Source organism: Eschrichtius robustus, chromosome 6, assembly GCF_028021215.1.
Source record: "Eschrichtius robustus isolate mEscRob2 chromosome 6, mEscRob2.pri, whole genome shotgun sequence".
In the NCBI taxonomy this organism is placed as follows: Eukaryota; Metazoa; Chordata; class Mammalia; order Artiodactyla; family Eschrichtiidae; genus Eschrichtius; species Eschrichtius robustus.
Window position 1 is genome coordinate 23,633,017 of NC_090829.1, and position 17,506 is coordinate 23,650,522.

Below are 17,506 nucleotides of genomic sequence, written 5' to 3' on the forward strand. Positions count from 1 at the left end.
CCACCAACAGTGTACAAGGGTTCCCTTTTCTCCACATCCTGGCCAACATTTGTTATTTGTGGTCTTTTTGATGACAGCATTTCTGACAGGTATGAGGTGATATCTCACTGTGGTTTTGATTTGCACTTCTCTGATGATTAGCAATGCTGAACATCCTTTGATGTGCCTGTTGGCCATCTGTATGTCTTCTTTGGAAAAAATGTCTGTTTGGATCTTCTGCCTATTTTTTGATTGGGTTGTTTGTTCTTAATATTGACATGTATGAGCTGTTTACATATTTTGGGTATTAATCCCTTACCAGTCAAATCATTTGCAAATATTTTCTCCCATACAGTAGGTTATCTTTTCGTTTTGTTGCTGGTTTCATTTGCTGTGCAAAAGCTTCTATGTTTAATTAGGTCCATTTGTTTATCTTTACTGTTGTTTCCTTTGCCTTAGGAGACAGATCCAAAAAAATGTTACTACAATTTATGTCAAAGAATGTTCTGCCTATGTTTTCTTCTAGGATTTTTATGGTTTCCAGGCTTATGTTTAGGTCTTTAATCCATTTTGAGTTTATTTCTGTATATGGTGTGAAAAAATGTTCTAATATCTTTCTTTTACATGTAGTTCTCCATAATGTTCTTCTGTTAAATATGAAAACACTGGTTTATATCCATTCTCTTTTGAAACTACACTAAAATGAAGCTAGAGGACTAAAAAAGGATAAAACCATCAAAAAAATATACATATTGGTACTACCCTGGTGGTCTAGCAGTTCAGACTCCACACTCCCAATGCAAGGGGCCTGGGTTCCATCCCTGGTCAGGGAACTAGATCCCGCATGCCACAAGTAAGAGCCCACATGCCGCAACTAAGACCCAGCACAGCCAATTAAATAAATAAATATTTTTTAAAAAACATACACATACGTAGCATGAAAGGAGACATCAGGGACATAAATACAGCTTATTGAAGCTAGATAGAGGGTAGCTGAACTTGGCTTGGTAAAATAGAACAAGCCAAACCCTATGCATGTGAGGGCAGGTGAGGGTATGAAACCGATAAGCTGCAAACACCACAGAAAGGCTTAAGAATGGAGACATCTGTGTCGGGGCTGAAAATAGGAATATTGGTTGAAAGGCTGTATAAGGAACAGTTTTCACCCAGAAGCCTTATCATGTAGCCAAGAAATGGCTTCTCCTGCACCCTAGCAAGAGACAAGTGATTTGTCTTAAGACACTAAACTAGACAGGATGTAGAAACCAGGTACACACAGGGGTTGTGTGTCACAGCATACCACAAAGAGATTAAATTAAGATTCACATGCTGAACAGTGGACCCCAGCCCTCTTCCCCAAATCAGCTTCCAGAACACAAGCCAATCAAGCAGGAGACTAGGAGATTCCTCCATAGGGAATCTGACCCAAGAGAAAAGACCCTCAATCACTCAATCACCCTGTATTAAGACTTGCAGTTAACAACTCCCCACGGACAGAGTTTTTACTGTCTCACTCTTTAATCTAAACAGATGGCCAAAGTTTACTGAACAAATGAGGAAAGTCTCTAACATGAAATAAAGAGACCGAATTAACAAAACAGAAGAAGGAAAAGAAAGGAAGGAAGGAAGAGGAGAGAAAGAAAGAAAGAAAGAAAGAAAAGAAGGAAGGGAAGAAAGAGAAAGAAAGCAAAGGAAGGGTGGGAAATCTACAAACTAGAACAAAAAGCTTTTTAAAATTAGAAAAAAATAAGAATCACAAATCTAGAATGTCCAACTAAAAGGGAATTTCAGAAAAAGAAAAGAGAAAAGAAGGAGAGAAATTATACCCCCAAAAGAACATATTTATTTCTGGTAACATAGTGAACTAAAGGGTCTGTAAACTTCACCTTAACAAATATCTAGAAATGTTGGATAAATTAAAATACATATTCTCTCAAATGCTGAGCTCACAAGAAAGCGAAGTTTTCAGCTGCATGGAGGAATCTGTCAACACAAATAACCAAAATTTTTAACTTTTAATGGCTTTAAAGTGACAAGAGACGAGGCCTTGGGAATCACATGAAGTGAAGAGTTGGAATTAAGGCCCCCCACTCCCTTTCTTTTTTTTTTTTTTTCATCCCGTTTCAAACATTCTCAGTGAAAGGATGGACTAGGGAAGGGTAAGGAAATCAACCACCAGCAAAGACAAGACAAGAAAATGTCTCTATCTAGCTCTGGAAACTAGGGGAAAAAGAGGTCTCCTAAAAATCCTCAGATTCAGATATCATAATGATCTCCAATTAAAAAAAAAAAATTCATCCAGACACAGTAAAACACTAAAAATAAAGAGATCTTAAGAACAAGCAGGGGGCTTCCCCGGTGGCACGTGGTTCAGAATTTGCCTGCCAATGCAGGGGACACGGGTTCAAGCCCTGGTCTGGGAAGACCCCACATGTCGCGGAGCAACTGGGCCCGTGAGCCACAACTACTGAGCCTGCGCGTCTGGAGCCTGTGCTCCGCAACAAGAGAGGCCACGATAGTGAGAGGCCCGCGCACCGCGATGAAGAGTGGCCCCCGCTTGCCGCAACTAGAGAAAGCCCTTGCACAGAAACGAAGACCCAACACAGCCATAAATAAATAAATAAATAAATAAATAAATAAATAAATAAATAAAAGATTGTCACATTGGGTTTAAAATAAATAAAATGGAGAACAAAATCCAACTGCTCTTTGCAGTATCTAACACATACCTCCACAGAAAGTAATAGAATGAAAAAAGACAATGTGACTCTATAAACAGACAAATGGTCTTTATAGTAAGAGCATTATAGAGGATAAAGAGGATATAACGATTAAAGGTTCTTTTCAGCAAGAAGACACAAATATTCTAAATTTGAATGTATTTTATAACAGTTCACAAGTGTATAAAGAAAAAAAAAGACAAATTTACAAGGAGAAACTGAGAAATCTACAATTATAAAGGAGATTTTAACATACACCTCTCAGTAATGATGAGTTGAACAGACAAAATAAGAAAGTCAGTAGGGGTATACACAAAATTTCATCAACACAATTAGTAAGTGTGGTCTAAGAGACATATGTACCAAGCTGCCCCCAAAATGGGAGAATACACATTTTTTTCCAAAGAATTCTCTTCAAAACAATGCCTCATTTGATGAGGTCAGTATAACCTTTACAACAAAGCCAGATAATAGGAACAATATGTTAAACTACAGTCGAGTTTAACTTATGTACAGCAACAAAATCAATACAGAAAAACACAAAAATCAATAAACACTAGGAGGATTACAATGGTAAAGAAAGTCCAATAGTAGGAAAGACTAAACACTTAATAATAAATTACAAGAAATGTATAAAAACTTGTATGAGGGAACTGAAAACATATGTCTACACAAAAGCCTGCACACGAATGTTCATAACAACATTATTATAATAGCCAAAAAGCGTAAACAAACCCAATGTCTACCAACTGATGAATGGATAAATAAAAAGGGCTATATCTCTACAATGGAATGCGTATTATTTGGCAATAAAAAGGGAGATGAAGTATTGTTACATGTTACAGTATGTATAAACCTAGAAAATATTACACTAAGTGAAAGAAGGCAGCCACAGAATGCCACGTTGTATGATTTAATTTAAAGATGATTTAGATATTATACATGAATAGTTCATTTACATGAACTATTCAGAGGAGGCACATCCAAAGAAACATAAAGTAAATTAGTAGTTGCCCAGGGCTGGAGGGAGAAGGGAATGAGGAGTGACTGCTAATGGGCACAGGTTTCTCTTCAGGGTACTGGGAATGTTCTGGAATTAGGTGGTGGTGATGGCTGCATATATCTGTGAATATACCAAAACCCACCAAATCATATACTTTAAAAGGTGAATTTTATGATAATTATAATGCAATAAAGCTTTAAAAAAAAAAAACAACGAGGAAATTTTTCAGTACTCCTAAAGAAGATTTGAACAATGGAAAGACATACCCTGTTCTTGGATAAGACAATTGAACATTATAAGGATATAAATTATCCCTAAGTTAATTTATAAATTCAATGTAATCCCAATAAAAATACTAACAACCCATTTTATAGAGTTAGACAGGTTGACATTAAAGTTGACATAGAGGGACTTTCCTGGTGGCACAGTGGTTAAGAATCCGCCTGCCAATGCAGGGGACACAGGTTTGAGCCCTGGTCCGGGAAGATCCCACGTGCCGCGGAGCAACTAAGCCCGTGAGCCACAACTACTGAGCCTGTGCTCTAGAGCCCACGAGCCACAACTACTGAGCCTGTGTGCCACAACTACTGAAGCCTGCGTGCCTAGAACCCGTGCTCCACAACAACAGAAGCCACCGCAACGAAGAGTAGCCCCCGTGAGCCACGACTAGAGAAAGCCCGCGCGCTGAAACGAAGACCCAACACAGCCAAATAAATAAATAAGTAAATAATTTTTTAAAAATTAAAAAAAATAAAGTTGACATAGAAAACAAACATGCAAGAATAACTAGGAAAGTACTGGAAAAGAAAAACTATGAATGGAAAATAACCTTACCAGATATTAAAATATGCTATACAGCCTCTATAATTAAACATTGTGGTACAGATGCACAAATAGGCCAGTAGACCAGTGGACAGAATAGAAAGTACAGAATTAGACCTAAATACATATGGAAATTTAGTATATGACAAAGTTGGCATCCCCAATCATTGGGTAAAGATGGACGCTTTTCAGATTTTTTAAAAATTGTGGTAAAATATATGTAACATAAAATTTACTATCTTAACCATTTTTCGGTTTAGAGTTCAGCAGCATCAAGTACATTCACACTGAAGTATAACCAACCTCCAGATCTCTTTTCATCTTGAAAGACTGAAACTACATATCATTAAACAATAGCTCCACATTCACCCCTCCCCTTAGCCCTTGACAACCACCATTCTGCTTTGTCTCTATGAGTCTGACCGCTCTAAGTACCTCATATAAATGGAATCACACAGTATTTGTCTTTTTGTGACTGGCTTATTTCACTTAGCATCAAGTTCCCAGGGTTCATCCATGTTATAGCATGTGTAAGAATTTTCTTCCTTTTTAAGGTTAAACAATATTCCACTGTATGTATATACTACATTTTGCTAATCCATTCATCTATTGACGGACACGTGGGTTGCTTCTATCTTCTGTAAACATGGGTGTAAATATGAGTGTACAAATATCTCTTTGAGGCTCTGCTTTCGATTCTTTTGAGTATATATCCAGAAGTGGAATTGCTGGATCACATGGTAATTCTACTTTGAATTTTTTGAGGAACTTCTATACTGTTTTCAACACTGGCTGTACCATTTTATAAATTTTACCACCAACAGTGTAAGGGTTTCAATTTCTCCACCAACCAAGGTTCCAATTCTCACCAACACTTGTTATTTTCTGTTTTTTGGGTTGTTGTTTTTTTTATAGGCGTCATCCTAATAGGTATGAGGTGGTATCTCACTGCAGTTTTGACTTGCATTTCCCTAATGATTAGTGTATGTTAAACATCTTTTCAGGTGCTTTTTGGCCATTTGTATATCTTCTTTGGAGAAATGTCTATTCAAGTCTTTTGCCAATTTTTTTTTTGGCTGCGTTGGGTCTTCGTTGCCGCATGCGGGCTTTCTCTAGTTGCGGCGAGCGGGGGCTACTCCTCGTTGCAGTGCCTGGGTTTCTCATTGCTGTCACTTCTCTTGTTGCGAAGCACGGGCTCTAGGCACATTAGAGTGGCACTTCAGTAGTTGTGGCACTTGGGCCCTAGGGTGCGTGGGCTTCAGTAGTTGTGGCACAGGCTCAGTAGTTGTGGCTCTCGGGCTCTAGAGCTCAGGCTCAGAAGTCGTGGCACATGGGCTTAGTTGCTCCATGGCATGTGAGATCTTCCCAGACCAGGGATCGAACCCATGTCCCCTGCACTGGCAGGCGGATTCTTAAGCACTGCACCACCAGGGAAGTCCTTTTGCCAATTTTTGAATCAGGCTGTTTGGGTTCTGGTAGAGGTTCTTTATATATTCTAGATATTAACCCCTTATGAGACATATGATTTTCAAATATTTTCTCCCATACCATAGGCTGCCTTTCACTCTTAATGGTGTCTTTTGATGCACAGACATTTTTAATTCTGATGTAGTCCAATTTACCTGTTTTTACTTTTGTTACCTGTGCTTTTGGTATCATGTCCAAGAAATCACTGCCAAATCCAAAATCATAAAGATTCTTACCTATGTTTTCTTCTAAGAATTTAATACTTTTAGCTCTTAAGTTTAGGTCTTCGATTCATTTTGAGTTAATTGTTATACATGGTATAAAGGCCCAATTTTATTTTTTTTTTCACATGGATATCCAGTTTCCCCAACATCATTTGTTGAAAAGACCACCCTTTCCCCATTGAATGGTCTTGGCACCCTTGTCAAAAATAACTTGCCCATATATGCAAGGGTTTATTCTGGGCTATTATATTCCACTGATTTATATGTCTGTCTTTATGCTAGTACCACATTGCTTGATTACTGTAGCTTTGTAATAAGTAGTGAAATTGGGAAGTCTGAGTCCTCCAGCTTTATTCCCTTTCAGGATTATTTTGGCTATGTGAGGTCCCTTGAAATTCTATATGAATTTTAGAATGGATTTTTCTGTTTCTGTTAAAAAAAAAAGAAATTGGGATATTGATAAAGATTGCACTGAATCGGTACATCACTTTGTGTGGTACTGACATTTTAGCAATATTAAGTCTTCCAGTCTAGGAACACAAGTTGTCTATTTATTTGTGTCTTCTTTAATTTCAGCAATGTTTTGTAATTCCATGTACCAGTGTTTTGCCTCCTTGATTAAGTTTATTCCTAAAGTATTTTATTCTTTTTTCTTTTTCATGCTATCCTGAATGGAATTGTTTTCTTAATTTCCCCTTTGGATTGTTCCCTACATTAGTGTGTAAAAATGCAACCGATTCTTTTGTGTTGATTTTTTTATCCTGCAACTTCGCTGAATTTGTTCATTAATTCTAATAGGTTTGGGTATGTAGACTCTTTAGGGTTTTCTACATATAAAGATCACATTGTCTGCCAATGGAGAAAATTTTGCTTCTTCCTTTCCAATTCAGATGTCTTTTACTTCTTTTTCCTGACTAATTGCTCCAGTTAGGACTTCCAGTACTATGTTAAATAGAAGTGGTGACTGCAGACATCCTTGTCTTGTTCCTGAACTTGAAGAAAAGCTTTCAGTCTTTCACAACTCAGTGTGATGTTAGCTGTGGGTTTCTCCTATAGGGCCTTTTACATGTTGAGGTAGTTCCTTCTATTCCTAGTTTGTTGAGTGTTTTTATCATAAAGGGTGTCGAATTTCATCAAATACTTTTTGGTATCAACTGAAAAGATGAACTTTTTAATAAATGGTGCTGGGCAGTCATTTTGAAAAACATAAAATTAGATCCATATCTCACACCGTACACACAAATAAACTCCAAAAGGATTAGAGATCAAGATTTAAAAAATGAAAGTGGGCATCCATCAACTTAACCAAGGTAAACAAGGGTAACTAAGGTAAATATCACCAATGATAAAACATATTGACATGACGAACCCCTTGATGAGCTCTGTGAAAGAAAGATACATCATTTTTTGTGGTATTTTTACTAAAAAGGCATAACCATACTCCAATCATGAGACAACATTGGACAAAGTCAAATAAAGGATATTCTGGAAAATATAAGATCGGTACTCTTCAAAAGTGTCAAGGTCATGTAACAAAGAAAAACTGAAGGCTGTTAGAGAATAGAGAATATTAAGGAGAAACAACTAAATGCAATGTGGGAGCCTAGACAGGATCCTGGAACAGAAAAATGTCATTACAGAAAAAAATGATGAAATTCAAATTAAGGTCTGTAGTTTAGTTAATAATATTGTCCTGATGTTAGTTTCTTGCTCCTGATAATTATAGAACGGTTATGAAAAGGTTAACATTAGGAAGTTGTATCTTTCCTGCAAGTCAAAAATTAGTTTAAGTAAAAAAGTTTTAAAAAAAGAAATACAGCAATAATTATACCGCTAAGAGTGATAACCATCAAAAGAACTAAAAGCAGATATGGTTAAAGGTAGTTTTACTAATTCATGCTGTTAGAAATCAAGATAGTTCCCCTTGGGGAAGAGGTGTTCATGACTGGAAAGGGACAGTAGGGTGCTGTTAATTGTCTGTTTCTGGATCTAGGGTGCTAGTTACACTGATGTGTTATTTAGTTAGTGAAAATTTGTCCAATTTTAGATACCTATCATCTTTCATTAAAAAAGCATTTTTTAAAAACATAGTTTTACCTCTGGATAGTGGGATGAAAAATATGAAGAAGACTCTTCTTTCAGAAAATTTTAAATTGGTAACTACCAAATATTAATACAAGAAGTCAGAAAGGCAAGCATGAGACCCTAAGGCCAGACGAATCCAGAAAGCACAACTGGTCTATTTTATTTGGCCATCCTCAGCAACTCATCTCCTATATTCCTCTTGAGAAAAAGTGGGATTTGTGCAAGATAACCAAGAGCTAAGACTAAGAGTAGATATAACAGGGAGTATCTTCAAGGGAACTATCAGACACAACAAGATTCACACAGTAAGCACTAGATAATGTAAACTGTGAGAGAGCTTCTGATATTGGACATAAAAATTTTACCAAACACACACTGGTTACTTAAGATAGATGTAGATTCAATGTGAAAAATTCATCAAAGTTGCTAGTAGTCACAACGTGAAAAAATGCTTCATATTGTTACAGAAAGCCTAAAAAATAACTAGATGGTGAGCTGAGAATTACTCTACCCTTGAGATAATTAGGATGATAAAAAACAGTCAGAAAAAGTTTTACACAAATTACTAAGTCAAATGAATGTCATAGTTCCCTGTTTCCACTCAAGGTCAATCTGAGTCAAAGTGTTTCTTTCCAGGGTGAGTACTGGAGTGAATTTTACACAAACAGGAAGAGGTATTAAATAAGTCAGAGGCTTTTGACCCTAAGATAGATACCTAACTAGATAGATAGATAGACAGACAGCCAGTCTGAGCTCTATGCTACAGTTGATCAGAATGCTTCAATATATACCTAGAGTTAAACGTGAAGAGAAAAAAAAAAATCCTTCTGTACAATATTTTCTACTTTGATGAAACGATATGTACTATCATTCTTATTTTCAAGATCAGCTCGGTGCTTTGTGACCACCTAGAGGGGTGGGGTAGGGAGGGTGGGAGGGAGGGAGATGAAAGAGGGAAGAGATATGGGGACATATGTATATGTATAGCTGATTCACTTTGTTATAAAGCAGAAACTAACACACCATTGTAAAGCAATTATACGCCAATAAAGATGTTAAAAAAAACCAAAACACATTCCTTGTTGCATATTCAGTTCACCAGGCATATCCACACCCCTGGTGATAACAGCATCATTACCCACCACTTTTTTTGACTATGAAATACACCCGCTCCTGCTCTGTGACGAACAATAAACACAGCCCCTATTATTTACTATTATATTTTTATTCCTCTTACTTTTCAGAACACTTCTAGCCTTTTTCTCTTCTTTCATCACAACTTCAAGATTTTACATCATTTCACAATACCCAACTTGTTTTCTTTTAGCCCATACATATTTAATTTTTAAACAAGTCAAAAGGACACGTAGCATATAACATAGGCATTAAAATAAATTAAAAATTTATGTTACAAAGGAGTTAGGTTAACGTCTTATCTAAGCATGTACTTGTTTCTATTCACAGTAAACCAGTCAGTGTAACAGATTCACACAGCTCATAATCAGGATTTAACCAATTAACTGAAATACAGCTGAAATGAAGATATCACAACATCATACAGAAATGGTCTATTTTTAAATTGTAGTAAACAGTGACGCTAGAGAAAGGATGATCAATCAAAAACGGTGGCTAATTTTCAAATCACTTACTTATATTTGGATCAATTCACAATGCTCTAGGAAAAACAGAAACTATACTGGAAAGACTCAACTAAGAAGAACCTATAAAGATGTCTGGGTTCTTGCATTAATGTTGAAGGCCTAGGTATTTTATTTTATTATTATTTTTGCAGAGCATTTATTTATTTAGCTGGGTGATCAGAGTGACTTTTTTTTTAAATTGAAGTAGAGTTGATTTACAAGATTGTGCTAATATCTGCTGTACAGCCAAATACGGAAGAAAAGCCCTAAACACTTCAGTGAGGCAATATAGTGGAGTGGCTAGCACTACAGTCAGATTCATGTTTGAGCCCCAGCTCTGCCATCACTATCTTTCTAATCCCAGTAAAGCAATTTATGTCCTCACCTATAAAATGAAAAACAATTAAAACTATCTCACACACAGCTGGGCAGGACTACATGAGGTCCTCATCACATTGTCAGTGTTTGCAAAGCAAGCCATTAAAATTCACAATGAATACAAAGCTTTCAGATTTTGGATCTTTATTTTCTCACTTAATCCTAGAAAATATGTTGTGGTCTTTTACATTTTGTAGGTTATGAAAGAACAGCCTTGTAAACAGGATTTCACTTTTTTTCAATGAGCTGCTTATATTAGAATCTCTTATTTTCTTTACTTACTATGATCTCTCTCATTTCACTCGAAATTACTTTCTGTTATTGGGAAGAAGGGTTTTGTAGGTAGTGACCCCTTTCTAAAAAGTCTTTTCCTTAGCATTAGTTTCACATGCTTTTGCTTAGTATTTCAGTTTCTTGAAATTTATTCCTATTTTATGTCACTTATATCAAGAGAAGAAATTCAATTGTCTTGAACATTTCCCCCAGAGTGTAACTTCAATTAGCCTACGAAATTAATAACTCGGAACAGATCTTAGAGTTGTAGTATCTAATAGTCCAGATTATCCCAAGAATACTGCTGGATCTGATATAATAACAGTAAAAGAAAATAATTTGACTTGGGAAGAGGGAATACTTAAAGTTCTTTCAGAAAGAGCTCATTTATAAGAAATATTTAGCTGCTTTTACATTGTAATTAACTAGTTTACTAATTAAGTTAGCAAGTATTTGCTCAAATTTTAAGGTCAGTGGAAGAAGTTACGGTGTTTTTCACAAAGATTTTCACTGTATGTTTCTTAGAATGTCTCCACAGGTAATATATTCTGCTACCTTTGAACACTGATGTGTTCAACTTAAAAATACATAATCACGGGGCTTCCCTGGTGGCGCAGTGGTTAAGAATCTGCCTGCCAATGCAGGGCACATGGGTTCAAGCCCAGGAAGATCCCACATGCCACGGACCAACTAAGCCCATGCGCCACAACTATTGAGCCCATGCGCCACAACTATTGAGCCCATGCGCCACAACTACTGAAGCCCTCGCGCCTAGAGCCTGTGCTCCGCAACTAGAGAAGCCACCGCCATGAGAAGCCCGTGCACCGCAATGGAGAGTAACCCCCGCTCTCCACAACTAGAGAAAGCCCACGCACAGCAACGAAGACCCAACACAGCCAAAAATAAATAAATTAAAAAAAAATACATAATCACTATGCTCACAAAATGTTCCTACTTGTAAAGACTTTGTAGCTTAAAATGTATCAATTAGTGCAGAATCATTTATCTAACAGTTTTTCCAAACTTTCTTTAACCTAGAAATCATTTTATTGACTGCTATTCGTTAGTTGCATATGTTCTTTCCTTTCTTCCAGTTTTATTGAGATATAGCTGTCAAAAGCACTGCAAAAGTTTCGGTGGACAGCATGATGATTTATCTACATACATCATGAAGGGATTATCACAATAAGCCTAGTGAATCCATCATCTCATACAGATACAAAACTAAAGAACCAGAAAAATATTGTTCTCCTGTGATGACAGCTCTTAGAATTTCCTCTTAACAACTTCCGTTCATAACATAGAGCAGTGTTCATAATATTTATCATGGTGTACATTACACCCCCAGTTTTTATTTTTGGCCCACCATGCAGCATGTGGGATCTTAGTTCCCAGGGATCGAACCGCACCCCTTGCAGTGGAAGCATGGAGTCTTTTTTTTTTTAAATAAATTTATTTATTTATTTATTTTTGGCTGCGTTGGTCTTTGTTGCTGCACATGGGCTTTCTCTAGTTGTGGCGAGCGGGGGCTACTCTTCGTTGCGGTGCGCGGGCTTCTCACCACGGTGTCTTCTCTTGTTGCGAAGCATGGGCTCTAGGTGCGCGGGCTTCAGTAGTTGTGGCACACGGGCTCAGGAGTTGTGGCTCGTTGGCTCTAGAGAGCAGGCTTCAGTAGTTGTGGTGCACGGGCTTAGTTGCTCAGTGGCATGTGGGATCTTCCCGGCCCAGGGATCGAACCCGTGTCCCCTGCATTGGCAGGCGGACTCTTAACCACTGTGCCACCAGGGAAGTCCCAGCACGGAGTCTTAACCACTGGATCGCCAGGGAGGTCCCACAAACTCATTCTTTAATAACAACATACTTGGCTCTTTTCAAAGTAAAATGGAATCTGTTACATAAACTTATTATGCTTTTGAGTATTAAAAAAAAAGAAAGAAAGAAAGATTTCTCTTCTCCAAATACTTTCCCCTATTCTATCTTTTCCTGCACTTAGAATTCTTCAAGGGCTGAGGCTATGTCATGCTCCTCTGTCAGCTCAGTGGCTCACACAGTGCCTGTAACATAGTAAGCACTCCATATCTGTCAGCTGAGTGACTCACACACTGACCAGCTGGTGAGGAATCACCATTGCTCCATGCCTACTATCTGGCTGATGGTTCATATCATCTCTAAGAATAAGTAAGGTAAAAAATAAAGAGGGTGGGGGAGGCTTGAATTTAAAAGGCTAGTAAACAGAAAACAGAATAAGGGAGTTGGAAAGTAGTCAAAAATTAAAATCTAATTAGATCATTAAAGATTTTTCCAGTGGGGAAGAAAAGACTTTAAAGAAATACATGCATTTTAAAAACAGGGACTTCCCTGGTGGTGCAGTGGCTAAGAATCCGCCTGCCAATGCAGGGGACACGGGTTCGAGACCTGGTCTGGGAAGATCCCGCATGCAGAGCAACTAAGCCCGAGCGCCACAACCACTGAGCCTGTGCTCTAGAGCCTGCGAGCCACAACTACTGAGCCCACGTGCCACAACAACTGAAGCCCGCGGCACCTAGAGCCCGTGCTCCGCAACAAGAGGAGCCACTGCAATGAGAAGCCCACGCACTGCAATGAGAAGTGGCCCCCACTCGCCACAACTAGAGAAAGCCCACGCGCGGCAACAAAGACCCAACGCAGCCAAAACTTAATTAATTAATTAATTAATTTAAAGAAAAAACATGAAGGACTTCTCTAGTGGTCCAGTTGGTTAAGACTCCACTTTTCCACTGCAGAGGGCACAGGTCTGGGAACTAACATCCTGCATGCTGTGCAGTCCAGCAAAAAACAAAACAAAACAAAAAAGATGATTCTGGCTGCAGTGCTTAAGGATTAGAGACAGAAAGAGATCAAAGAAGGAAGGTCAAAAGGAAGCTATTATTGTAGAGAAAAGGAATGGAGGCCCAGATTATGGTAACAACAGTAGGAATGGCGAGAAATGGACATGGATTACCTTTTTGCTTCAGGTATCTCTATCAGGGTTAAATGAGCATTGGTATCTTGCACAAAATGGGCAATTAATAAATTTAATCAATGAATTAATGGAAACCAAAGCTCAATATGGATGAGAAGATTCTAAAGAGAGTTCCTAACTGCTCTAAGGAAACCTTCAACAAGGTATATCACTTCTGATGAAATGTCCATGCAGCTGCTAGGGAAAGGGGATCCTGCCAACGATTGATCACTGAAGTTAAATGTAACTCTAGACAAGATTTTAGAGTCTTTACTGAGAGAAGTCTATGAACACAGAAAAAGCAATAACCAACCTATGTTCCTGGAAATCAGTATAGTTTCATTAAGGACCAGTAATGACAGATTAATGCTCTTTTATTTTTTTGACAGATTAAACAGATAGGATTTTTTAAAATGAAGTATATAAAGTTACCTGGGTTTTAGGAAGGCAATTGTTAAAGTTCCTTATATTTTCCTTGTGAAAACCTAGAAGTATTTGAGGTAGATAATGATAAATTAGCTGGATTTCTAATTAGCTGAACAACTTGAATCAAAGAATTAACAGGTTTTTAAAAATCAACATTATGAGGTCTCTAGCAGGGTAAGAGCTCTGCTCCTAGGCCCACCTAGTCAACATTTTAATAATATTTGCATGAAGGCTATGTCAGCATTATCAAAATTATAGTTTATCAAATCTATGGATAAACAAATAAGCTTTTTTATTGAATGACCAAATCAAGACTTTTTCTTTTTTTTAAAGTCAACATACTGCAACCAATCTGACAAGATAAAATTTAATAGGGATAAATATGAAGTCCTACCAAAAAATATTCTATTAAAGAACTGGGAGAGCATGGACAAAACAACTCAAGAATGTTAGGTGACTACAAAATCAATAATGGGTAATGCACATAGCACTTAAATGCCAGGGACTATTCTAAGTGCTTTACATATATGCATTCATTTATTCCTTAGAAGAACCCTATCAGATAGGTACTATGATAAACCCCATTTTACAGATGAGAAAACTGAGGCCCCAAAATGTTTACAAAATTTACTCAAGGTCACCCAGCTGATAAACTGTAGAACCAGGATTTAAACCCAGGCAGGCCAGCCCCAGAGTTCGCCTTCTTGACAGGACATTATTGTAAATTAACAGTGCCGCGTGGTTGCCAAAGAAGCAAGTCTACCCTTAATCTTAAATCAGAGCGGTAACTTACGGTCTTCTCTACTGGTTAATATCTAATTATGGGTACTACACTTTCAAGAAGAATATGGATAAACTGACACAAACCCACAGATGCGCCATAAGTATTTTGAGGAGGTGCAAATCAAAACAACAAAATCATTAGAGGAGGTTAAAGACTGAGAATATTCTGTTTAGAAAAGAAAAGAATCAGGAGAATATAGGAAGTATCTTCAAATATTTGAAAACCCACTACAGAGGGGACAGAACTAGAACCAGTGAAGATATAACTTCTAGTTCAGTAAAAGAAATAATTTTATAAAAATTAGAGTTGTCCAAATATCTTTGCCTCAGAAACTATGAATCTTCTCTCCAGAAAAATATACAAATGCATATAAAATTTCCAAGGGTTCACAAATCTACTTTTAATTGTATTCATGCCCCATCCCTAGAATCATTTATCCCAGATTAAAACGGAAAAGATTCAAGTATGAAGAGGCAAATATATTTAATAATCTTTAAAACTGATTACAGCTTAAAACTTTATGATCTAAAAAACACTGAACTTCATGCTTTCTAATTTCCTCTAAGACACATTAAGATACATGTTACAATAAGAGTTTAAAATATGATGACAAGTTCAGAAAAAAAGTGAAATCAAGTTTGCCAAGCAACAATGTAAACTGACTATAAGTAAGTTCTGACTGTAAGTAATAATGGCTTACTATTTCATCTTTAAAAGAAACATACCTAAGTTTAAAGATTAAAAAATGAGGTGCTAACATACTACTCAATATCTAATATTTAATGCCCAAATTAGAACGTTTCCCCCTCTGCCTTTAAGACTTCATCTTAAACTCTCCCTTCTCATCTTTAGTCCTGGTTAATTGTTAAGGTTGACAAACTAAGAAACAATGGGCTAGAAGTCAGAACACTAGGTTCTACTTCACTATCTTTGCCATGAATTTAATTTTGGCTTAGTCTGTTTCCTCACCACATTCTAAGAACTTTCATATACCTAAATAGGCTTTAAAAATGGTGAAGTGCAATGTAAATATATGACTCATGCATTATGCATAAAACATAAAATATCAACAGCAAGAAAACAAAGCCAGTCTTTCTATAATGCTAAAAAAAAAAAAAAAAAAGCAAATGTATATTCACATTTCAATTCCTAATTACAAAAAGCAATCTTTGAATCCTTCAGGTTGTGTTTTAATGTATAATTTCCATCCACAAATGCTTTCCATATTAAGGATAAACGTATCTGTGCACCCAATTTCAAGCTGTATAGAGGGGACATAGTTCACAGTTAAGAATTCTGGCGGCAAGGGAAAAACTTGAAGGTGCCAGTTGGACGACACATTTCCAAGAGTTGGGGGGAAAGGTACATGATCACAAAATGGTAACGTGAAGTATTAAACACTTGAAAAATTCTGTTTTCCCTCTTAATTAAACAACTAGACATAAAGAGAACTCAAAAATAAGAGTTTAATAAGTCCTGGGCCTTTATTAAATATAAGCACCACATTGCTGAAACTGCAACTGTACTGTCAGAACAGGGCTACAGACACCATGTCTGCCATGAGACTAGACTCTAGTTCCAGGCACAAGATGTTCTAATAAATAACAAATGCATCAAGAGCCAGCACAGAAGTGTGACAGAATCCGCGGTCTAGGCATTTGATTTTTCTCCGGGTGCTACTTGAGAATGGACACTGCCATTAAAGATTTATTACAGTAACAGGATAGTGATAAAGCTTTAGCTAAATTATAGGCCAACCAATGAAATGGAAAAGCAACATGCAATATCAGATCAACTAAATTAGTTTCTGTATAATTTTGCACAGAGGTAGGGTTATGATTACACCGTAGACAGGACAGATGAATAACCTCAACTATATCTATTAGGTGAAGATGATCTCAAGCCATTAAGAGAAAAGAAAAGTGGCCCAGAAAAAAATTAGGCTATAGAAGTCAAATGAAGAAACACAACACTAAGATTTGGGGGAGAAAGGGGAAGGAAGGGAATGAGCTACTGACTTACTAAAAAGAGAGCAAAGAAGTGGGAGAGAGAGTCTGAGCCCTCAGAGCCAGAATGAGGAAAAGTATTCAAAGGCTCCAAGGGAGCTTCAGCAGTGAATACGGAAAGGGACGACCCTGTAACTGTTTCAACGTAAAAAGAGAAACAACACGGGGAACTTTTCTAAACCATCATTCACGGGGGTCAGTTAAATGCCTAACTCATGCAGGGCAGGGCAATTAATAGGAGGTGAGCTTTGTTCCAAATGGTTACACCGATTAGTCCATTTCCTCCTGGCAACACCCTCAATAGGTGGATACTATTTTACAGATGAAGAAACTGAGACCACACAACGCCAGGTCACAGAGACTGGTACCAGAGACTGAGCACTCATCCTCCTAGGTGCACTGTCTCCCTACAAGAGCCTACAAAAATCTTTACCCTCTTCTGTGGAGAGAGACCTTGGCTCTCCGGAATTTCTCAAAGGAGTCTGGGCCCCAAAAGTGACCCTCTACTTGACAGAAAAGTTCCCTTATAGAGGCTACGAGGCTCTTCCAAGCGCACGAGGCTTTGGAACTTTGAAATACACCTGGTAGAGATGGAAAACCAGACTTAGAAGCCATGCTTCTCCCCTGAAGATACCGAGAAAGTAGAAAGCAGCCCTTCCTCTCTTCCACGAGGCGTGACTCAGGGACGGTGCCTCCCCCAATTTGCTCTGTGTGGCTGG

The 17,506-nt window shown here is 37.5% G+C and overlaps 1 protein-coding gene across 5 annotated transcripts in view; it reads right to left on the bottom strand.

The window, feature by feature from the left end:
* Window positions 1-17,506, bottom strand: part of TFDP2 (transcription factor Dp-2) — a 173,404-nt gene that overhangs the window by 155,599 nt on the left and 299 nt on the right. The window contains exon 1 of one of the 5 annotated variants that reach the window (XM_068546023.1): window positions 14,004-14,019. The exons of the other annotated variants lie outside the window; for them this stretch is intronic. The gene's annotated coding sequence lies outside the window, so the exon portion shown is untranslated. Of the gene's footprint in view, window positions 1-14,003; window positions 14,020-17,506 lie in introns of those variants that run through there. 5 annotated transcript variants of the gene reach the window in all.